Source organism: Sapajus apella, unplaced genomic scaffold (genome assembly GCF_009761245.1).
Source record: "Sapajus apella isolate SASKATOON/1434 unplaced genomic scaffold, GSC_monkey_1.0 scaffold20, whole genome shotgun sequence".
Taxonomy (NCBI): domain Eukaryota; kingdom Metazoa; phylum Chordata; class Mammalia; order Primates; family Cebidae; genus Sapajus; species Sapajus apella.
Window position 1 is genome coordinate 5,768,377 of NW_022436960.1, and position 25,589 is coordinate 5,793,965.

The window sequence follows — 25,589 nt, forward strand, 5'->3', positions numbered from 1 at the left end:
ACTCAATTGTTATATTATCTCATATCATCTTACATCAGTTTTATCAGGACAGGACCATGCACAAACGCAGACAATAATTTTCCTTTAGAATAAAAAAAAAAATCTTATATAATTTATCTTTTCTGTCCAGAACCTAGCCTACCAAAGTCACACGTATATTTGGAAGGTGTTCAGTATGTTTGTTGAATGACTCACAGTTCATGTTAGTTTATGTTGGTGGGTAGATTAGTTTGTGAGGGCTTCCATAACAAAATACTACACACTGGGCAGCTTAGACAACAGAAATTTATTTTTTCACATTTCTGGAGGCTACAAGTCCAAGATTAAGGTACTGGCAGAATTGGGAAATCTTTCACCTTCGTAAAATAGTCGAGTTTTAAACTTGGGAGGTAGACATTAATTCTCATTTGGTGGATGTGAACACCAAGGCTCAGAGAGATGGGGGCACTGACTCAAAGTCTTTCATCTGGGGCATCAACATGAGTCTTCAGACCTTGCAGTGTGACCCTCCTCTCTCCAGTTACACCTATGTTCATCTTTTCCTTGGGATGCTTAATCAATAACTATTTATTAAATATTTTCTTCATGAGATACATAGTTTTAGGCTCCTGTGATTCAGCAGTGAACAAAGAAAATTCCCTGTGCCCTGGAATGAGAACTGGCTGGCTAAGGCTCAGATCCAACTACAGGTCTGATTAAGATTTGTAAGCTAAGATGACGATGAAAAACAAAGTGAAAATAAGTGGTGCATTTTTTCAGTTTTGCTGAAATTGCTTCGTCAGATGCTTCAAACACCATTTCCTCTCAATGGGAAGAATGAAGAGGAAATTTTAACATCAGCTGGGAAGTAATGGGTTCAAGAAGCTGGAATTTAGGTAAGGTGTTTTCAGGTACTCCTTCATCTGCATTGCTTTTCATCCTTTGGCAATGTCAAACTCGTTAGAATCCCAACATCTGCTGTACTAGTTAGAATAGACTATACTAGGCTCCAGTCATAAAGTAAACCTCAGCATCTCAATGACTTCACCCAAACTCTTACACACATTGGGAGACTTTCCAAGGAAAATGTCCTTCATGCGGTGACTCAGTGATCCAGGTTGCTGTGATCTCCATATGCGACCTCCGTGAGTGGAGTAGCAGGGAGTAGAGGGTTGAGATTTTCACATCAGCTTGTAAATGCTGGAGCCTGGAAGAGACACACAACACTTCCACTTGCAGCCTATTGGCTAGAAGTAGCCCCGTGGCCCTGCCTACCTACAAAGGGAAGCACCTGACTTTTCAGTGACAGATAAATACTTCTGCCATTACCCCAACCTCTGCTTCTCCCCACTGACTTCTCCGTTCAGTTTCCTCTTCTCGGCACATTCCCGGCATTCCTTGGTTAACTCCTAGTCATCCTGTGAGATTCAGCCTATGCAACAGCTCTTCAAAGAAGTTTCAGTGAACCTCCAGGTTTACTTGATAGCTCTTTATGTGCCGATAATATCCCATCTTTTGTCTGTATCAACTCCAAAACGCTGTTTTGCAACGCTCTATTCACATTTATATCTTCCTTATTAGATTGCAACTGTTAATACTGAAGTAAAACTGTATCTGGCATCAAGTAGGTATTCACTAAATGCTTGTTGACTAAATAAATGAATGCTATTGACTGCTTAGAATTGTCCATACAAGGGCAAATTAAATAAGTCCCAGAATGAAGGTTGGAATGGGGATTCAGTGGGCAAAACAGTCACCTTACTGGTAGTTTCTCAACCTAATCACATTTCGGGGTAAAAAAAAAAATCATCATTGGCTCTTTATTAAAAATACAGAAAAACACATGCTGCTTAATATGGTGCTTAGTTTTTCCAGTATTAGGTTGCAACTTAATTTTCTGAAACTTAGTCATGCCGTGCAAACATGTACACACATGTACACGGACAAGCAAACATACACACATGCATGGACATCCTAACAGTGCATACATGCAGCACTCTGGCTAAATAGATAATGTGCTCATCTCCAAAACAGACCAGGAGAGCTCCTCCGCTGTGCCTCGGCCTGTGTTACCACCTCTGCCAGGGAGGTAATTCTATCTGCCCTTTTGACTGCGAACACTTTGAATCCAAGGTTTTTTCTGTTTCATTGTGCAGAGTTCTTCCCTTTCATGGAGAGACGGAAGTAGTCTGATGTGAAACAAAAGGCACAGGATGGGAATTAGGCAACTCTTGGTGTATGCCTTAATTCCACACCCAACTTACTATGACCTTCTAAAACAAGTCACTGCATCCTTTCATTGTCCTCAATGTAGAAACCTCATGAAATATCATGCTCTGCCCTGTAAGGTTATTTGCTGAGTACCAGGTGCTTAGCAGGCATGCAATAAAGCACAGTGTGCTTATTACACCTCGGCTTAGCAGGTGCATGTTTTGTAGTGGTGGATGCACGACGCAGTGCTGTTGAACAGGTTCTGAAAGCTTAGAAGCAGGCTGCAGAGACAGCTTGAAGGTCAGCAACTGAAGGGAACTTACATGTCTTGTACAACTTCCTTTAGGGCCAGCTTTCTTGCTGGCTTGCATGGGGAGTCAGCAATGCAGAACAAAACCTAAATTTTGTCTCTCCTGTATTAGTCAGCATTTTCTAGAGGGACAGAACTAATAAGATAGATGTATAATATATATGAAAGGGAGTTTATTAAGGAGTATTGACTCACACAGTCACAAGGTGAACTTCTACAATACGCCATCTGCAAGCTCAGGAGGAAGGAAGTCAGTCCAAGTTCCAAACCCTCAAAAGTAAGGAAGACAGCAGTGCAGCCTTCAGTCTGTGGCCAAAAGCCTGAGAATCCCTGGCAAATCACTGGTGTAAGTCCAAGAGTCCAAAAGCTGAAGAAATTGGAATGCAATGTTCGAGGGCAGGAAGCGTTCAGCACGGGAGAAACATGAAGGCCAGGAGACTCAGCGAGTCTGCTCGTTCCACTTTCTTCTGTGTGCCTTATTCTGCCATGCTAGCAGCCGACTAGATGGTGCCCATGCAGATTAAGGGTGGGTCTGCGTCTCCCAGCCCACTGACTCAAATGTCAGTCTCGTTTGGTAACACCGTCACAGACACACCTAAGGAACAATAGTTTGCATTCTTCAGTCCAATCAAGTTGACATTCCGTTTTAACCATCACATCTCCTGAAATGAAACGAGCAAATAGAGTCCAAATAAACTACTGTCCTCAAAACTGGAAAGGTATGTGTGGGTTTTACCATGAGCCAAGTGGTAGTTGGTAACCAGAATCAGGCTGAAGTCCACAGGCTTGAAATTTCCTTTAGAGGCACATATGGAGGAGGAAGAGTGCTAACAACCAAAGCAAAATTAGTAAGAAAGACTAAAGAAATAAACCCGCGTCATATGAACAAACCCACTTGGTCCTGATTTCTAGCTGTCTCAGAAAGGGCCAAAATGAGCATCAACAGAGTATAAGAAAAGTGAACAAACTCTGGAATCCAGATTATGCTGGTCTAGTGTGGGCTGAGTTTGTGGCCTTGTAAAAACTGACTTAAGTCCTGTTTCTTCATCTGCAATGTAAAGAGCTCTCAGGTCCCTGGGCTGTTGCATCTGGAAGTGCTTCGTGGATGCTTTGCACATAGTAGCTGGTCAGTGTGTGTGAGTGGTCCCCAGTTCAGTGAGTGCTGGTGCACAGCAGAGTGGACATGGCCTTAGGATTACTTAGGGAACTTTTTCAAACTGAAGGGCTCTACTTTAGTCCACTGTGGCTTGGGACAAAGCTCTCCCTGTCATTCTGGTAGGCGCCTTGGTAGTGACAATATTCTTCTACAAGTAGGGTGGCCATCAAACGTATTGTTCATACAGGGACACTTGAGATCATAAAAGTGAGAAGGAGGACGGGTACTAAGGATCACACTGACACAAAATGCAAATGACTTGTCTGGTCATCTTCACTAAAGAGATTTAAAATGATCACTGCAGAGTCTTCTCCAAAGCTCACACTGCCACTGCATCTCCCGCCCCAAGAACCTTCTCTATTTCAGCTGATTCACCTCCTCAAAGGCACATTAGGTACCCCTGAGCCGAGCCTTCCATCACCCACAATGACCTTCATCAGAGTCCTTTCCTACTCTGTTACGACTGGCTGTTCCTCTGCCGGCCTTGTCCACCAGACTCTAAGCTCCATAAGGTCAAAGACCAAGTCTTGGTCCCTGAACACTCTTGTCCATAGCACAGGGTATAGGAGCTGGTGCACAGGGCTATCTCCAAATTGAGAGGATTTGTCATTTACGCTGTTTACTCTGCCTTTACCAAACATGTATGAGAAAGGACTGAAGGCAAACTGAACATTTTTTATGACTTGCAAATAGTTTCAAATGTGCACAAGTAGACATGTATCCAAGCAGTTGTGTTCAGTGCTGGGGGCACTAGATGACTGTGTCATCATTCCTGCTGGTAAGGACTCCAGAGTCCTATATAGGAAATACCTGCAGGAAGTTGGCAAGAGCAGACGGAAGCTTGGGCTAGGTTGGTAGAGTAAGGTGGTGATATGTAAACAGATTTGGGTGTGCTTTGAAGATAAGACCAGCAGGACTCACTGATGGACCAGCTGAGGGAGTTTAAGGGAAGAGAGGAGGCAAGTTTAACTTCCAGAGTTAGGGCCTGAACAAATGGACACATGGTGGAGCCATGGGGCAAGATGGGGAAGAAGTGACATGAGGCAGGCTTGGGAGAAGAAGTATGGTCACGGAAGCGAGGCGAGAGTTCCATTTTGGCCATGTTAGGTTGGAGTTGGCCCATCAGCCAACCAAATGCAGAGGCCAAGCAGGCCCCTGGGATGTGTCTGGAGCTTAGAGAAGAGGTCCTCCTATATGCCAGCCTCTAGCAACATGCCTACAGTGTCACCTGCTATAGTTTAAGCCACACCTAACTAATTTTAGTTCCTCACCATTTCACTTTATCATCTTTAGGGCTTTATACTGCCCTTGCTTTCTGAAGGCTCTTAAGTCTCAGAAGAGGCATTGCCTTTTCCAGGCAGCCTTCTCTGATGCCTTAGGTTTAGTCACCTAGGTGAACAAGGTGGCTCTGTATTCCAAGGTCTTTGGAAAAGTTCAGATGCCCTTACTTGGGGGCCTCGCAAGACTCCCTCCTGGCATTTATCACACTAAATGTAATTGTCTGCTTCTTTGTTTTTTTCATTGCATGCCAAGTGCCTTTGGAGTAGAACTGTCTTCCCTCCCTGTCTGTCTGTAAGCAAATGTGAGACATGGCAGTGTGGAACTGGTCTGAGAATGTCTGCTGAATGAATGAGCATGACCAGCACAGGGGCGAGGGGTGTAGAGACAAGTTGCCACCACGTGGAATCTCTTTAAGTTAAATCACATGCATCAAGAACCACTCTTGTCATGAAAAGCAGGCCTGGGCAGACCGAATTTCCAATGCATGTGGATTACGACTTCTCTAGTCAAAGTAATTCAGAGACCATGATAAATTACAGGTTGATAAAAGGCTCCAGTTCAAAGTTTATAGCTCTTCCAGAATTCTTTCAAGTTCTCCCAAATGTACAGGGACTGGCGTGTCTCCTGTGGCTGAAACATCTGACTCTGGTTAGGACGCTGTCTGCTGGGAGTGAGCCCCATCGTGCGGCGCACTTTCCTGGCCCTGGGAAGCTGGAGCTGGCCCCGGAAGGGAGATGTTCTTAAACATAGGTCCTGCTTGTCCCCTGTGCCCTGGATTCTTCACCAGCTCAGGCTAGCCCACAAAGTTAAGACCTCCGTTGTGACATTTCTGGGGACTTTCTGAGATCCACAGGAGTTTTGCCTAGCAGAAAACCAAATAAGTGTATGTGTGTGGGTGTGTGTGTGCGCGCACGCACGTGTATGCGTGTGCATGAGCATGTGTTTTGAGGTTGTTAATCCATAATCTGTGGCTAATGGCATCTGTCTTACAAAAGCAACACAAGAATTTGCAACAAAGTTTATAAAGAACCAAGGCCGGGGATGGTCTCCCTTCTCTGCAAGTAGTAGCTATGTGAGGTTGATAAACTGGCGTTTGGTCTGAATTTGACCTGCGATTCTAAATTCTATCAATAGTTTATAATTTCTATCGATAGTTCTTGAGCACCCACCATGTGTCAGGCACCGCCTAGTTTCTGGACAAACGAAAGTCAACAAGGTCGCCATACTTACTGCTTTGTTATGGCTGATATTCCATTAAGGAGCGTGGAAACGGACAGTAAATATCAAGCACGCACCACTTAAGTGAGCCAAGGTGTGGTGATAGCAAGCAAACAAGTGATGGGGCCACAGGTGGAGGAGGAAGCTTTCTGAGGGCAACGAGACATCGGAGCTGAAGCCAAGTGATGAGAGGGAGCCATCCAATAGTGAACATCACAGAGGAGCACCTCAGGAAGAGGGAAGAGCTGGTGTGGCTATGATGATGGTGACAATGAGAGGGAGGAAGTATGTTTATGAGCACATACATAAATTCATCCATTCATTCATATGTCAATCTAATCATGCCTTGAGTGAGCTCATAGGAAGCCTGTAACTCCAGGCCTCTGTTCCAGGCTTTCTGAATCAGATCCATTTCTCTTAAAACTTTGTAACCTCATGAAGAAACTCCATCGAGCTAAATATTCTTCTATTTTTCTCCATTTTGCTTTTCTGTGATTATTGGTCTGTTTTTTTGGTGTTCAGTGACTCTTTTTCCTCCCGTTGCTAGTCTTTCACATGTATGTTCCTCTCACTTTGATAGCACGCTAAGTAGCAAAACCCAAAACCCTCCTCAATCAAACTTCAAGCCCTATGCAGGAACTGCTGACAGAGACACTTGTGCACAACAGCCTCTAAGTAAAACCTTTACCTCCACTTGCATTCCAGGTCATAATTATGTGGTTCCAGGTACCTGATTCAGCTCCACATTTCACCTGGGCTCAGGTTCCTTCTTTATTCACCCCATGCATAGGCACTGGGTTTGAAGAGGGCTGAGGTTTAGACAGTGGGCTTTGTGCTTAGAAGCATTTGGGCCGTGATCTTGTTATATCCCAAAGTGCAGGGATTACAGATGTGAGCCACCTCATCTGGCCACGAATCCACTCTTTGGAAAACTCTCACAGTGCATTGCCTTGATAAAAAGCAAACTGGCTGTGGGAGTGACAGATCACAGGTTTCATGTTCTCTTCCTCACACAGCCTCAGTCCAGTTCCAGTGGAGGCTGAGGAAGTAATTTCTCCTCCTCCAGGGAAGTCCCGGATGCATGACGAGTATTGCTGAACCAGCTGGTCCCAGGGCAACAAGTCCCTCTTTCCTTTGCCACCATCTCCCTGCATCTCTGACTCTCATATTCAAGTGTTTCTTTAGAAGGAAAGAACTCACCGGCCGGCCTTTAGAATCAGAAACTCCCTTTGCTGGCTCTTAAGGGAATAACATCTTCATGGCAATTCCTTAGCCCCTGAGATATACAGAAGCAGGAAGCTTCCCTCAGGGAGGCAATCTGAGAATCCTGATCCCATTAGCAACCCTATGTCCACTTCAGTCATCTCCCATGTAAAGCAGGAAGTGCCTTGCATCTCCCTGTTGAAACGGTGCTCATCACCTGGTAGACAGCTTCTTTGATCTTGATACAAAATCCAAATGATTGGAAAATCTTGCCTTCTTCGCCCTTTATCCTCCCAGTGTGCTCAGTTCTGCCACTCTTGGCTGCATCCCATAAAGTGAATCTTCCAGAAAGAGGCTGTTTAGGAGACTCTGCCCTCCATGCTAGGCATCCTTCCTTCCCTTCCATCTCACAGGACATGGCCTGGTGCATCCTCTCTGATTGTAGACAGGTCTTCTGAGGTCTTCCTCATATTTTGCTTCTACTCCTGTTCAAGGGTATAGCCCTGAAGCAGAGATAAACCTCAGAGCTGTTTAACCAGCCCTGCTCAGGGATTCTCCTCTCTTGGCCTTGACCTCATTTTTTTATCAATGCAAACTACAGCCACTCTGGAGGTTTTAGTGAGACACAGCTCACCTTCCCAGTAGGGAGAAGAGTGTTAAATAAAATTCTATCAATTCATAATGACAATGTCATGCAGTTTCTGAATAGCAACTGTCAAGACCAAGAAGCCTCAATCTAGGGCTTGCTTGTTCCACAAACTCACATTTCTTCTTTGCTTCCAACAGTAAGTCAGAGCCCATCTCCTACTAGGTATGCTTCCTCAAGGGCCTTTCTCTGATCTCAGGACAACCTGGGCCTTTGTAACAATAGCTTCTCTTTAGGGAAGGTCTTTCAGCTTGAAGGATTTCACTGCTGAACACGAGGAAATCTTTCAGGCCACCATGTGATAAAGCAGAAGGGCAAATACCATGACCTCTTGCCCCTTCATCCTCTACACTGGGTCCTACCCAGCTCTCCCTGCACACTTGCAGGGGAGCAAGCACTGCCCTGAGCCGTGTACCTGAGTCATCAGCACATTCGTCCTTGTTATAGCTCCATGAGTGTAACTACTGTTTTTAGCTCTGTGTTTGCAAAATCTCAGAACCAAGTAAACAGGTTTGTTCATGGTCTCACATCTGGAAAATGAAACTGCCTGATTGGAACCCAGGCAGTCTAGATCCTGAATCCATGTCCTTTCCTAGAAAAGCCAAACTTCCAGATGCGTCTGAAGTCAAGCAGCTCTCATCACTGGGGGCCTGGCACTCTCACTGGGTGGTACACTGAAGGCCTGTCACTCTCCATCTTCGCCCTCCTAACGACTTAGCCCAATAAACCCCTTCCCATCCAGTGTCTTGGATCCAAAGTCATGCAGACCCCTCCTCCCCCTACTATTAGTGAGACTGTTCTTCTGATCTAGCCTGGCCTGAACCCCAGAATCCTGTCTATAGATGAGGTAGGATCCATCAGGCCAGGAAGCATGGACTCGTTAACTCAGGACTTGGTGACGATGACACAGGTTATGTGCCGAGAAAGTAAGACTGCCCCAGGGAAGAAAATTCAATGCAGTCATTGTACATCAAAGCCCTTTAGGAGGCCCTGGGCCCTGAATTCTGTCTTTGGGGGTCCATGTCTAAGAATATAAGCCAGGGTCCATTAAGGTGTTACTCACTTCTGGGATAACCATCCCTGTGTCCCCTGTTCTGGAAGCCATCCTCCCTTCTTCTGACTTAGCCACCCCTCCCAATAAATGCAAAATATTCCTTTAGAGACTAATCTCAGCAACGTGAAGCCATACAGAAAAGAGCCATTTAAACTTGTCTAGGACCCCTGTAGGAAGCAGTTCCCAGCCTCCTGAAATTTGGATTCAAGCTGCTATTATTTCTGTACTCTCCTGTTGGAGCACAGAAAGGTGGACATGGTTGAAATTTGCATTTAAATGGAAATGGTTAAAGGTAAAGGCCCAATGTTTAGAGAAATGAGAGTATCCATTTTTCTAAGAGGGAGGCCGAGTGTTATTGTATACCATTAAGGTGTCACTGAGCCCAAATATATTTATACATATTAGATGCTGGTATTGCACACAGAGTGGAGCCTAGCATTTGGAAATGACTCTACACCATGAATGAATCTAAGTGAACCTTGCATCCAGTACAATTGCTTATAATGTTGCCTGCCACCATTACCTAATTCCGGCCCTGTTATATAGACAGTAGAAGTTCTATTAGACAGCTTTCTGCTACTTTTCAATTGATTGTAATAAATGCAAAAACTGGTTTATCAGCATACAACTTGGCAACACAGGCCACATGGACCTGAAAATGTTTGGCTGACGTTTTACTGAAAATGTCACATGGATTTCATCCATGTTATATGGACAGTTAATGTGTCATTATAATAAGCCAAAGGGAAATAGAGCTTAAGGATGTAGAAAGTGTTGTCTGCCCTTAGCAGTCTGCACAATTGTATCCACTCTGCAGCAGTATTAGGAAACTCCCAGATACGCATCACTAATAGCATCTGATCATTATCCCTTTCTCATGCCCCAAGTCCATCATGAGTCCAATGGGGTTTTACGCCTTGAATCCTCACTCCAAAACTCAACCCAATGACTATTCTTGTCACAAGGTCAGAAGACAACAGAGAACTAAAAGGTCCTCATATGCAAACAAATGCTTTACCTGTAAGTGAGCCATATTTCCTTAGTTCACAACACATTGGCCAAAACTGTTACAAAGTTCCCGAAACAGACTTATCCCATGCCCGGAAGTTGGAGACTAGGAAATACTAGGTGATCAGCACCTGCAGCTACACATCACCTTTCTGCAGCTGCTGTCAGGTAAGGAGAAACTGGAGAGGTTGCCTATGAGGGAAGGCAGATGTAATCTAGAAAGTTATGCTTGGGACTATCTTAGTCAATTCAAGCTGCTATAGCAGAATACCATAGACTGAGTGGCCTATAATCAACAGCAATTTATTCCTCACAGTTCTGCAGGCTGAGAAGTTCAATATCAAAGTACTGGCAGTTTAGGTGTCTGGTGGGGGGTCTGTTTCCTGGTTCATAGATAGCCGTCATTTCACTGTATCCTCACATGGTACAATGGGAAAACACGCTCTCTGGGGCCTCTTTTGACAATCTCATTCTTGAAGGCTCTGCCCTCGTGACTTAACCTCCTCCCAAAGCCTCTCCCCTCATCCAAATACCCTCACATTGAGGGTTAGGATTTCAACATGTGAATTTGGAGGAACACAAACATTTGTTTTATAGCAAGAAAGAAGGGCTGAAATAGAGAAACAAAAACACAACCAAAAAAAGAAATTGAGCCTATGTCAGCTGGGAAGTATTGAGAAAGAGTATAGGCTGCAGACAAGGTTCATAGCTGAGACACCTTGGAGATCAGCTGAGATTGAAATACTTGGAATCGTAATCCTCAAAACTGCAAGTGGAGACTTCTAACATTACGAAGAGGCATGAGCCCTGATGAATCAGAGATAACCCCTCAGGGGAGTTAAGTTGAACAGACAGCAGTCTAGAAGACCATTCTATCAGGTGTGGTGGTTGTAATTCTAGGAAAGTATTTGTTAGTTTAAACAAACATGACAGCGATCACACGCAGAGTTCATGCATCCCAAGTACTTGGTCTGTTTTCTGGTTATCACACCACTGTTTGTAAAGTGAATAATTATTAGCTCATTCATTCCACACATATTTTTAAGAGCTTTATTGTCAGAGCTTAGAACAATGGCTAATGCATACTAGGTGTTTAAAAAATATTTGTGGATGGGCTTAATAAGTGACTCTGTCCTCTGAGCGAAATGCTGTACTCTCTGCAGAGAGAGAAATGAAACTGACAGCAGGCATCATTTCAGGATCCAGGAGCTTACACACAAACCCACATCACAATGAACTAAATTACAGTGGGATCAAGGCTGACATTATGGAATGATAATGGTCAAATCTGCTTACCGTATACTATATTCTCCTCTAAGTGCCTTACCCATATTAATTTATTTAATCCTTAGAACAGCTATATGAGATGAGAAGGAGATATAGATCCACAATATAGATGAAGATACTGAGGCTCAGTGTACCTAATTTTCTTGCCTAATGTCACAGAACTAGCAAAAGGATATGCCAGGATTTAAACCAAGGTGCCTGGCTCCAGTACCCATGACTATAAGAAAAACACTATAGAGGTGCCAAGGAAGAAGTTGTTATTTCTGCAGATAATGAGAGATGATGCATTATCTGGGAAAATATCTCTTTGGAGATGTGATTTAACCTGGGCCTTGAAGGATAAGTAAATGTGCATCAATAAGGAAGGAGTAGTCCAAGAAAATTATACCTAGAGGACCTGGGAACTGGTATTATTTTAGTAGATTCTGAGTCCTTAGGGCGAGGACTATCTCTGTTCATCAGTGTCTCTGATCCCAGTATAATCTGTGATTAGCACACAGCCATATTTTATTGAATCTAAGATATCATCAATTGTAAGATGAAACAACATCTTAAGTACCACCAATAAAAAGGTAAGAAAAAAGAACATTAATAATAAAGCCACAGCACAATTCTCTCTTATTACTTAGAAATTGTATTTTATTCTTACAAAAGAAATCCATTAGATTTATGTAGACATAGATTTTCATTACACATAATCTTGTGATAAAAAGGAAGGTATGGTCTTAATAGTCTTAAAACTTGTTCACAGGTTGCAACTTTCTTGAGTCACTTTTCCAGTTAGAGTCTGTGTTTGTTTCATAGAGTGTTTTTCTGCCATCAGGAATGATGATGCAGTGTTGCTTAAAATAATCCACAAAAGAGAGGGGACTCTGCCAAGATGGTTGAATAGGAACAGCTCTGGAGCGCAGTTCCCAGAGTGAGAGACGTAGAAGGTGAGTGATTGCCTCATTTCCAAACAAGGTACCAGGTTCATTTCAATGGGAGTGGTTGGACAGTGGGTATAGCCCGAGGAGGGCAAACCAAGGCAGGGGAGGGTGCTGCCTCACCTGAGGAGTGCAAGTGACTGGAGGATTGGGGACTTCCCCCACCTCCCTGCCGCTCCAACACTCTGGTTTAGCTACCTTTAGATACCTTTAGATACCGGGCTTCTCCCATGGTCTCTGCAACCCACAGACCAGTAGATCCCAACCAGGCTGAAAAGCACCACAAATTAACAGCACAGATCTGAGCAGCGGCTCCGGCCAGTGCCACAGGTTGTCAGCATAGATTTAGGTGGATGTTTTGACTAGCACTGAGAGCACCTGCAGGACAGAGCTACCCACTCCCCAGAAAGAGAGGGAGCTGAAAGCAGGGAGACAGGTGATATGGTTCAGTGGGTCCCACTCTCATGAAGACCAGAAAACTGAAGCCCTCTCACCTGAGAGTTTCACAACCAGCACATCAGTTCAAGCTCAACCAGGACTGATCGAGCCCAGTGGGGGAAAGAGCATCCACCATTGCTGAGGTGGGTCTAAACCTATCTGTGTAAACAAAAGCCAGAGGAAGCTTACACAGCAGCTGGACTGAGTTCATGACAGCCCAGCAGTGCCTCTGAAGGCAGACAAGTGACAGGCTGCCTCCTAAAGTGTCTCCCTGACCCTTGTATACCCAAAAAGATGCCTCATACAGGAGAACTCTGACACCTGTTGGGAACTCTTCTGGGACAAAGATACCAGAGGAAAGATCAGGAAGCAATCCTTGCTGTTCTGCAAACCTGATGGGTGATTCCCAGGCAAGAAAGGTCTAGAGTGGACCTCCAGCAGTCCTACAGCAGAAGTACCTCACCGTTAGAAGGAAAACTAAAAAATAAAAAGAAAATGCTTCAACATCAACAGAAAAGACGTCCACCCAGAGACCCTATCCGAAATCACCAATTTCAAAGATCAAAGGTAAATAAATCCACAAAGATGAGAAGAAACTAGTGCAAAAAGAATGAAACCATCAAAGGCCAGAATGCCTCTCCACCCCAAGGGATCACAACTCACCAGCAAGGGAACCAAACAGAATGGATAATGAGTTTGAGGAATTGATAGAAGCAGATTTCAGAAGGTGGGTAATAACGAATTTCTCTGAGCTAAAGGAACACGTTCTAACCCAATGCAAAGAAACTAAAAACCTTGAAAAATGGTTAGACAATATGCTAACTAGAATAATCAGCTTAGAGAAGAACATAAATGACTTGATGGAGGTGAAAAACACAGCATGAGAACTTCACAAAGCATACACACAAGTTTCAATAGCCGAATTGACCAAGCAGAAGAAAGGATATCAGAGATTGAAGATCAACTCAATGAAATAAAATGAGAAGGCAAGATGAGAGAAAAAAGAGTGAGAAGAAATGAACAAAGCCTCCAAGAAATATGGGATTGTGCGAAAAGATCTAATCTATGCTTGATTGGTGTACCTGAATGTGAAGGGAAGAATGAATCCAAGCTACAAAACACTCTTCAGGATGTTATTTCGGAGAACTTCCTCAATCTAGCAAGGCAGGCCAACATTTAAATCCAGGAAATACAGAGAACACCACAAAGATATTCCTCAAAAAGAGCAACACCAAGGCATATAATTGTCAAATTCACCATATTGAAATGAAGGAAAAAATGCTAAGGGCAGGCAAAGAGAAAGGTCAGGTTTCCCACAAAGGGAAGCCCATCAGACTCACAGCAGATCTCTTGGCAGAACTCTTACAAGACAGAAGACAGTGGGGGCCAATATTCAACATCCTTAAAGAAAAGAACTTTCAACCCAGAATTTCATATCCAGCCAAACTAGCTTCATAAATGAAGGAGAAATAAAATCTTTAACTGGCAAGAAATTGCTGAGAGATTTTGTCACCACCAGACCTGCCTTACAAGAGCTTCTAAAGGAAACACTAAACATGGAAAGGAACAACAGTACCAGCCACTGCAAAAACATACCAAATGGTAAAAACCAACAACACAATGAAGAAACTGCATCAACTAACAGGCAAAACAACCAGCCAGTAACAAAATGCCAGGATCAAATTCACACATAATAATATTAACCTTAAATTTAAATTGCCTCAATCCCCCAATCAAAAGATACAGACTGGCAAACTGGATAAAAAGTCAAGATCCATCACTGCTCGGGAGACCCATCTCACTTGCAAAAGAACACATAGACTCAAAACAAAGGGATGGAGGAAGATTTATCAAGCACATATATAGAGAAAAAAAAAAAGCAGGAGTTACAATCGTTACAATCGTAGTCTCTGATAAAACGGACTTTAAACCAGCAAAGATCAAAAGAGACAAAGAAGGGCATTACATAATGGTAAAAGGATCAATGCAACAAGAAGAGCTAGCTATCCTAAATATATATGGACACAAATACAGGAGCACCCAGATACATAAAGCAAGTTCTTAATGACCTACAAAGGGACTTAGACTCCCATACAATAATAGTGGGAGACTTTAACACTCCACTGCCAATATTAGACAGATCAACAAGAAAGAAAATCAACAAGGACATCCAGGATTTGAACACAGATCTAGACCAAGCAGACCTAATAGACACCTACAGAACTCTCCACCCAACTCCACAGAATATACATTTTTCTCAGCACCACATCACACTTACTTTAAAATTGACCACATAATTGGAAGTAAATCCCTCCTCAGGAAATGCAAAAGAATAGAAATCATAACAGTCTCTCAGACCACAGTGCAATCAAATTTGAACTCAGGATTAAGAAACTCACCCAAAACCGCACAACTACATGGAAACTGAACAACTTGCTCCTGAATGATGACTGGATAAACAATGAAATGAGGGCAGAAATAAAAATGTTCTTTGAAACCAATGAGAACAAAGACACAACATACCAGAATCTCTGGGACACATTTTAAGCAGTGTCTAGAGAGAAATTTATAGCAATAAATGCCCACATGAGAAGTGATGGAAGATCTAAAATCAACACCCTATCATCAAAATTGAAAGAGCTAGAGAAGCAAGATCAAAAAACTTCAAAAGCTACCAGAAGACAAGAAATAACTAACATCAGAACAGAACTGAAGGAGATAGAGACACATAAAACCCTTCAAAAAAATTGATAAATCTAGGAGCTGGTTTTTTGAAAAGATCAACAAAATAGACAGACCACTAGCCAGACTAATAAAAAAGAAAAGAGAGAAGAATTGAATAGATGCAATAAAAAATGATAACATCACCATGAATTCCACAGAAATACAAACTACCATCAGACATTACTGCAAACAACTCTATGCACAAAAAAACAGTAAATCTGGAAGAAATGGATAAATTCCTGAACATTTACACCCTTCCAAGACTAAACCAGGAAGAAGCTGAATCCCTGAATAGACCAATAACAAGATCTGAAGTTGAGGCAGCAATGAATACCCTACCAACCAAAAAAGTCCAGGCCCAGACAGGTTCACAGCCAATGGGTACCATTCCTTCTAAAACTACTCCAAACAATACAAAAAGAGGGAATCCTCCCTAACCCATTTTACGAGACCAATATCATCCTGATACCAAAACCTTGCAGAGAAACAACTAAAAGAGAAAACTTCAGGCCAATATCGATGCAAAAATCTTCAATAAAAATACTGGCAAACGGAATGCAACAGCACATCAAAAAGCTTATCCATCATGATCAAGTAGGCTCCATCCCAGGATTGCAAAGCTGGTTCAACATATGCAAATATATAAATGTAATCCATCACATAAACAGAACCAAAGACAAAAACCACATGATTATCTCAGTAGATGCAGAGAAGGCCTTCAACAAAATTTGACAGCCCTTTATGCTAAAAACTCTCAATAAACTAGGTATCGATGGAACATATCTCAAAATAATAAAAACTACTTATGACAAACCCATAACCAATATAATACTGAATGGGTAAAAATGTAAGCATTCCCTTTGAAAACTGGCACTAGACAAGGATGCCCTCTCTCACCATTCCTATTCAACATAGTATTGGAAGTTCTAGCCAGAGCAATCAGGCAAGAAAAAGAAATAAAGCATATTCAATTAGGAAAAGAGGAAGTCAAATTGTCTCTATTTGCAGGCAACATGATTATATCTTTAGAAGATCCCACCGTCCTCAGCCCAAAATCTCCTTAAGCTGATAATCAACTTCGGCAGTCTCAGGATACAAATGTGCAAAAATCACTAGAATTTTAGTAACAGACAAACAGAGAGTCAAATCATGAGCACATTCCCATTCACAATAAGAGAAAAATTACCTAGGAATAAAACTAACAATGGATGTGAAGGACCTCTTCAAGGAGAGCTACAAACCACTGCTCAAGGAAATAAGAGAGGACACAAACAGATGGAAAAACATTTCATGCTCCTGGTTAGGAAGAATCAATATTGTGAAAACGGCCATATTGTCCAAAGTGATTTATAGATTCAATGCTATCCCCATCAAGCTACCAATGACCTTCTTCACAGAACTGGAAAAAAAAAACACTTTAAGCTTCATATGGAACCAAAAGAGAGTCTGCATAGCCAAAACAATCCTAAGCAAAAGGAACAAAGCTGGAGGCATCATGCTACCTGACTTCAAACTATACTACAAGGCTATGGTAATCAAAACAGCATGGTACTGGTAACAAAACAGAGATATAGACCAATGGAACAGAACAGACTCCTTGGAGGCAACACCACACATCTACAACCAACTGATCTTTGACAAACCTGACAAAAACAAGCAATGGGGAAAGAATTCTCTGTTTAATAAATGGTGTTGGGAAAACTGGCTAGTCATGTGCAGAAAGCTAAAACTGGACCCCTTCCTTATACCTTACACTAAAGTTAATTCCACATGGATTAAAGATTTAAACATAAGACCTAACACCATAAAACCCTAGAAGAAAACCTATGCAAAACCATTCAGGACATAGGCATGGTCAAGGACTTCATGACTAAAGCACCAAAAGCAATGGCAACAAAAGCCAAAATACACAAATGGAATCTAATTAAACTTAAGAGTTTCTGCACAACAAAATAAACTATCATCATAGTGAACCAGCAACCAACAGAATGGGAAAAAATTTTTGCAATCTACCCATCTGACAAAGGGTTAATATCCAGAATCTACAAAGAACTGAAACAAATTTATAAGAAACAAACAAACAAACCCATTCAAAAGTGAGCAAAAGATATGAACAGACACTTTTTTTCCCATTTATTTTATTGCATTTTAGGTTTTGGGGTACATGTGAAGAACATGCAAGATTGTTGCATAGGTACACACGTGGCAGTGTGATTTGCTGCCTTCCTCCCCACACCTACATCTGGCATCTCTCCCCTTGCTATCTCTTCCCAACTCCCCACCCCCACTGTCCCTCCCCTATTTCCCCCCAAACGACCCCAGTGTGTAGTGCTCCCCTCCCTGTGTCCATGTGTTCTCATTGTTCAACACCCACCTATGAGTGAGAACATGCGGTGTTTGATCTTCTGCTCTTCTCTCAGTTTGCTGAGAATGATGGTTTCCAGGTTCATCCATGTCCCTACAAAGGACACAAACTCATCATTTTTGATGGCTGCATAATATTCCCTGGTGTATATGTGCCACATTTTCCCTGTCCAGTCTATCATCGATGGACATTTGGGTTGGTTCCAGGCCTTCACCATTGTAAACAGTGCTGCAATGAACATTCGTGTTCACGTGTCCTTATAGTAGAATGATTTATAATCCTTTGGATATATACCCAGTAATGGGATTGCAGGGTCAAATGGAATTTCTATTTCTAAGTCCTTGAGGAATCGCCACACTGTCTTCCACAATGGTTGAACTAATTTACACTCCCACCAATGGTGTAAAAGTGTTCCTATTTCTCCACATCCTCTCCAGCATCGGTTGTCTCCAGATTTTTTAATGATCGCCATTCTAACTGGCATGAGATGGTATCTCAATGTTGTTTTGATTTGCATTTCTCTGATGACCAGTGATGATGAGCATTTTTTCATGTTTGTTGGCCTCGTTTATGTCTTCTTTTGTAAAGTGTCTGTTCATATCCTTTGTCCACTTTTGAATGGGCTTGTTTATTTCTTGTAAATCTGTTTTAGTTCTTTGTACGTTCTGGATATCAGCCCTTTGTCAGATGGGTAAACTGCAAAAATTTTTTCCCATTCTGTTGGTTGTCAATTCACTCTAATGACAGTTTCTTTTGCTGTGCAGAAGCTGTGGAGTTTGATTAGGTCCCATTTCTCTATTTTGGCTTTTGTTGTCAATGCTTTTGGTGTTTTGGTCATGAAGTCCTTGCCTACACCTATGTCCTGAATGGTTTTGCCTAGATTTTCTTCTAGGGTTTTTATGGTGTTAGGTCTTATGTTTAAGTATTTAATCCATCTGGAGTTAATTTTAGTGTAAGGTGTCAGGAAGGGGTCCAGTTTCTGCTTTCTGCATATGGCTAGCCAGTTTTCACAACACCATTTATTAAACAGGGAATCCTTTCTCCATTGCTTGTTTTTATCTGGTTTGTCAAAGATCAGATGGTTGTAGATATGTTGTGTTGCCTCCAAGACCTCTGTTCTGTTCCATTGGTCTATATATCTGTTTCGGTACCAGTATCATGCTGTTTTGATTACTGTACTTTTTAAAAGAAGACATTTATGAGGCCAACTAACATATGAAAAAATGCTCATCATCACTAGTCATTAGAAAAATGCAAATCAAAACCACATTGAGATACCATCTCTCACCAGTTAGAATGGTGATCATTGAAAAATCTGGAGACAACAGATGCTGGGGAGGATGTGGAGAAATAGGAATGTTTTTACACTGTTGGTGGGAGTGCAAATTAGTTCAACCACTGTGGAAGACAGTGTGGTAATTCCTCAAGGATCTAGAAATAGAAATCCCATTTGACCCAGCAATCCCATTACTGGGTATATACCCAAATGATTATAAATCATTTTATTATAAAGACACATGCACACCTATGTTCATTGCAGCACTGTTTATAATAGCAAACGTCTGGAACCAACCCAAATGTCCACCAATGATAGACTGGACAAAGAAAATGTGGCACATATACACCACGGAATACTATGCAGCCATAAAAGAGGATAAGTTCATGTCCTTTGTAGGGACATGGATGAATCCGGAAACCATCATTCTCAGTAAATGGACACAAGAACAGAAAACCAAACACCACATGTTCTCATTCATAGGCGGGTATTGAACAATGAGAACACATGAGCACAGGGAGGGGAACATCACACACTAGGGTCTGTTGTGGGTTGAGGGGCTAGGGGAGGGACAGTGGTGGGTGGGGAGGTTAGGGAGGGATAACATTGGGAGAAATGCCTGATGTCAGTCACAGGGGGATGGAGACAGCAAACCACCATGGTATGTGTGTACCTATGCAACAATCCTGCAAGCTCCACAGATGTACCCCAGAAGTTAAAGTACATTTTAAAAAAAGAAAGAAAATGGGGGAAATAAGATGCAACACATAAAAATAGAAATAAAATGTAAAGATTTAGCCATCAAAAATAATCCACAACAGAACAAAAATTATTGATGCTGGACAATTAAGTGGGCTTTGCAATTATGGACAGCTGGCCGGCCTATTGTTGACTCCTATTTGGAAATGTTAATAAACCCAACTGGTTCCCCATTTCCCACAACTATTTGAGTCCTGAGGGTTAAAATCATGCTGTGTCATTATCTCTTAGTTACCATTTTGTCCAGGTTACCATTATCTCTGAGACCCTACCATTTGCAATACAGGTTCTCTGATGTACATATGCATGAAGGCCATGGCCACTGTGTCATCACCACACCTTGGCATACAGTTTTGTGAATGTGTCCTGGAAATACGCCATTGATTTTAAGGTACATCCCAATTTCAGGGATGCTAGATTCTGTGCTTTGTAAAATTCCTGAAAGGTAGAAATAAAAACTGATAAAGTTCTATTGTATAAGTAGAAAAATTAGAGTTTGAAAGATCCTGAATGTCAGGAGGGAAAAACAATTCGAGATTTGAACTTGTTCTAAAGATCACAAAGTCTCCAGAAGTTATTAAAATGGGAGCACTTGGAGTATGCAATGGTAGGATCTGATCTTGATTTTAAAATAAAGAGCTACTGGAAAGTAAATAAAATCCTCAAAACTTGAGAATCCCACTGTCTGAAATAATTAGGGATGTTCACAGAACAAGATGGAGTCTGCTGAGCTGATCCTATGAGTCTTTTTCAAGATGAGACACCTGAGGGACTGGCTGCACTTCCAGAGTGCTGCTGGGGGTAATTTGCATGTCACCCTCCTCGAAGGCAGGGATCAGGTGAGAATCACCTCCAGGTCCCTTGGAGCCCATCGAGTCTGCGTTCTACAAGCAGTGCTGTTCTTGCTTATGTTTCCACACCCAACAGAGTCTGGGATGACCTGTGCACTCTGGGGACATTTCCAGGGGCTGTCTAAAAACATCCTCAGGACTTTTCCCTGCTGTCTCCAATGTCATGATATTTATGAATTTATAAATGGAGTGACCATGACCTCATTTGCCAAATCCTGATACAAATAATAGATTCAGAGAAATCGAAATCAGACTGAGGGAATTTTGAGGCAACGAATATACTGTATTAATAGCTCCACATTCAAATGGGTTTGAGAAGACTTAGGAAAATGTATAGTTAATGGTAGTATTAGCCGATATTTATTGGGCACTAGTTATGAGCCATAGGTTTATTTATTTGTCAATGTCACATTAGAAAGTAGACCCAGTGATTGTTCTGTCACATGGAGGAGGTACGTGAGGCTCTCAGAGTTTAGGAAGCTGGTTCCTGCAGCGGGCAAGGGATGAAGGCCCGACAGGAGCTCAGACTATTTAACCCCTGAATTCCAGATCTATACTTAGACATGGCACTTTCCAAATTCCCAGCTCTGGGTAGCATGACTTAGTGTTTTCTGGATCGACCACTCATCAGCTCTGTGTCTTCTGGCAAGTTAGTTTATTCCTCTTGCCTCAGTTCTCCCATTTGCATGATGGTGGTAGGAAAAATACCATCTCTTTCCACTGATGTAAAGCTTAAATAATTGAGAGGGTGTGTAGAACAATGTCTGGCTGGGGGTAAGTGCTCAGTTAACATTGGCTCAGTAAGATAACTTACTACTCTATTATTGTTTGCCAATCACTCCCTCTGATAACGTTTCTAGCTAACAAATGAGCCACAGCCTCTCTCTTCCCACATGCAGCCTAATTGTTCCAACAGTAGCCTTGTTTTCTCTTGGAACTCCAATATTTAAGGTGCTCTTATAGTTCACACCATGCACTATCTAAATCACTTCTTTAGTAATGAACCTGACCACCTTATGGTGGTATTGAGGTATCATCTTGATCAGTGCTTGGCTGGTCTATCACCAAGATGCCAAATCTGGCCACTGTGTCTCTTTGTATCATCTGTGAGTTAAGAGTGATTTTTTATGTTTTAAGGATTGGGGAAAAAAGAATGATATTTTCTGACATGTAAAAAATTCAGATCTCAATGTCCATAAAGAAAGTTTTATTGGAATGCAGTCATGCCCGTTCATTTACATATTGTCCACCATGGCTTTCGCACTACAGCAGCAGACTTGAATAGTTGCAATAGGCACCATATGGTCTGCAAAGCCTGAAATATTTACTATCTAGCCCTTCACAGAGAAAGTTCATTGACCTTTGTCTTGGTCATTTGTAGCAAAGCTAGCAATAAAACATACACCTCCTCCCTTCACTCCGGAATGTGCTGCTTATATTAGATTGTTTTCATACTGCTATAAAGAAATACCTGAGACTGGGTAATTTATAAAGAAAAGAGGTTTAATTGACTCATAGTACCTCATGGCTAGGGAGGCGTCAGGGAACTTACAATCGTGGCAGAATTGGAAGGGGAAGCAAGGCACATCTTGCATGGCAGCAGGGGAGAGAACGAGGGCAGGGGAGTCACAAGATACTTATCAAACAACCAGGTCTCATGAGAATTCACTATCACAAGAACAGCAAGGGGGAAATCCACCCCCATGATCTAATCGCCTCCTACCAGGCCCCCCCCAGACATGTGGGAATTACAATTCAAGATGAAATTTGGGTGGGGACACAGAGTTAAATTGTATTACTCCTTTATCCTGTCTCCATCCTTGTCCCTCCTAAGAATTAAACAGCAGAATGCTGTGGACATAGAAATTCTTCATTAGTGTTATTCACTGAACCCCATTTGAGTATCTGGGTGACATAAAACAGACATTTTGCAATTACCTTATTTTTACTTTAGAACATAGTGGGGTTTTTGCATTTAATTGTATTGATTGATTGGCTGATTGGTCTATTTATTACTTGATGCCTGATTTAGTCTATGATTTGGCATGAAGCACTGCGTCTTATTCATTGGGTTCTACTAAGCTGTTTCAGTAAGAGTTACTTACATGGGGAGCAGTCCCTACATCTGAACACCGGCTTCTTTCTTTTTGCGTGCTTTGTTGATATAAACCCAGTCCTGAACTCAGTGCCTCAAAAGGATTTTGATAACCAGATATTCAGACAGTTCTTAACTCCCTTTCCTGGATCTCCTTCCCCCGCCCTCTTAGCTATAATTTCTTAAGTATTGGGAATTGGTTAGCAGATATTCAAATGGGGTTCAGTGAATAAAAAGACCCTGTGGGAAAGAATTTACCAGGGTAATGCATCCATTGCCCTTCTGGCTTTTGTAAATTTCATATCTCTTTTAAAATATTGTACATGTCATTACTCCCTCACATGAAAAGTAGCTCATGTCACATGTAGAACATACCCATTAAAGATTTCTTTAACGTCCATCTACTGAAATGGCATTTTTTTTTAACTTGGAAAGACTTCAACGGGTTGCACTGCCGGGGACCAAAAATAAGATTTTAATTGAAATACAGATAAGATAGGAGCCTTTAATTTACCTTCTCCCTAAGCAACAGGACTTTTCTGGCTGCATCTGATAGATGGCTTTTCCCCCTTCTTTCTTTTTCAGCCTAAGCTAGAGCAAAATTATCTTATCTTCAGATGAAATATTTTAGGGATTTGGGGATTTTGTGTGCCTCAGGACAAAGGACAGTGTTTGTGAAAAGATCACTGTCCTCTTTTGGAAGCAAATTTTATCCTTATTGAAATTCTGATGTTAGAAAAAGTCTGCCATCTCATTACCATCCTGCATGCCACACATTTTATGTGCTCTTATAGAGGGGCACAAGAATATTAGGGAAGAGGAAGAGAAAGAACACATGGAGACTTCGCCTGCAATTATGTCAGATGAGACATTTTTCTTCACCAACAAAAGAGTTTGTATAAAATGTGATGCTCTAAAAGTGAATTATGTTATTCTTATTGGGGGCTCCAAGGGACAATGCATTCTGGACCACGAGATCGTCATCACTTTCGGAGTAAATAACACAGATTCTTCTTCTTCTTAGCCTCCTATCCACATGCACACCAGGACTCTCCCTCCTGCAGCCAGCCCACGGCTACCACCCTCAGGTCTGACAGAACAGCAGAGACTGATAGAGAAAGGCACATAAACTACATGACACAGACCTCCAAGGCCAAAGATAATTGAATTACCTAGTTGTCTGTGGTGATGAATATAAGTCGTGGAAACAGAATACATAGTCTCTTTTTGCTGCACTTCTGGCTGCAGTTCCAGCTTTTAGTTTCCATGCTGGCACCAAAAGGCCACAACTCCACTGTATTGGCCATTTGTGGCCCCAAATGATCTCTCCAACACCCCTTGAAATGCAACTTTGAAATCACCCTTGCATTTCATAGATACTCGATGGCTGGTAATCACTTCCATATGTGGTGCAATTTTACGTTTCATTTTACGATTGCATGAATTATGCAGACTTTATTAGTTCTGAATTGGATTTGAAGTCAAATAATATTGGTCAATAATCTATGTACTTGTTTTTCTCTTTTTTCTTAGCTGGTCAGGTGAATCCTGCCTACTTTTACTTGGTAGTTCCAACTTCCACTTTCCTGGCTAACGTGTGGACACCATGCAAAGAATCATCGCATCAAAAGCATATTTGGCCCTTCATTCAAGAGGGTGGACATTGGATAAAGCAGAAAGCACACTGGAGGAATCAAAGCATGCTGGAAAATACACAAGAATTTCTATTAGAGCTCAATGAGATTTGAGCCCTAGGTCTTGAGAAGATGCTAAAACTCCCCAGTCCCTCACTTCCAAAATGAAAGATACAAAGGTCACCCCAGGGCTTGTAACTGGGCTGAATTGCCTTAGTGCTTGTATAAATACCTGGCATAGGCACTGGTCCAAGTGACCCATGAACATGAATTCACCTTTTTCTCTGTTTTCAGTGGCTGGATTAGGTGAGCCAGAAATTACACCATTTCACTGTCATCCCCCACTGTTTGTTCGTTTGTCTTCCCAGGAGAATTGAGAGGTTGGGAGGACTATAATCTGTAAGCTCGGGAAAAATAAGAACTACTTGTGTTTACTCATCGTTGAATTTCCAGTGCCAGGCTGAACCTGGCACAAGGTTCTTTTTTATTGACAGAATGTGAAGATGTACCTTAATGAAAAATACTCCCCTATCTCATCAACAGGACAAAGGAAGGGGCAAGTTCTACAGTGAGTTCTGCCATACTGTGATATCTGTGTTCCTAAAAATCACTCACTATCCCAGTGATTAGTGAGGAAATAAGGCTGGGGAACAACATTCAAAAACTTCATCACGGACACATTTTTAAAAAGATACAACCTAATAGAAGAGGTACTGCTATTTTGCACCTGTTAAGTAGTTAATAAATATATGTGTGCTACAATAAATGCAACACTTACTTTGAGAAAGGCCTGAAGCTTGCTTGTGGAAGTGGGTCTGAGAAGTGGGGAGGCTTGTGAGTTCTTGTGAAGTGATAGAGGAAGGGTGACATGAATTGAGAGGACAAGTTGTCACATTTCTATGTGGCTCCATCTAGCTAGGTGCTGTTTTTTGTTTTCACCTACTATTTCTTGTGGAGGAAAACACACATCGGCACATGCAACATTTATGTAATGTCATATTGTTCCTTATGACATCAATCACGTTAAACGTGCATTTTCAAAACAAAGATTATAGAGGAACTGGCTGTATTTTCAATCATTTGAAGGGCTTTTCAATAGGAAAACAAGCATGCTCTTGGTTTCTCCGATGGTGCAGCCCTGGTGAATGGCTAGACATTAGAGAAGGCA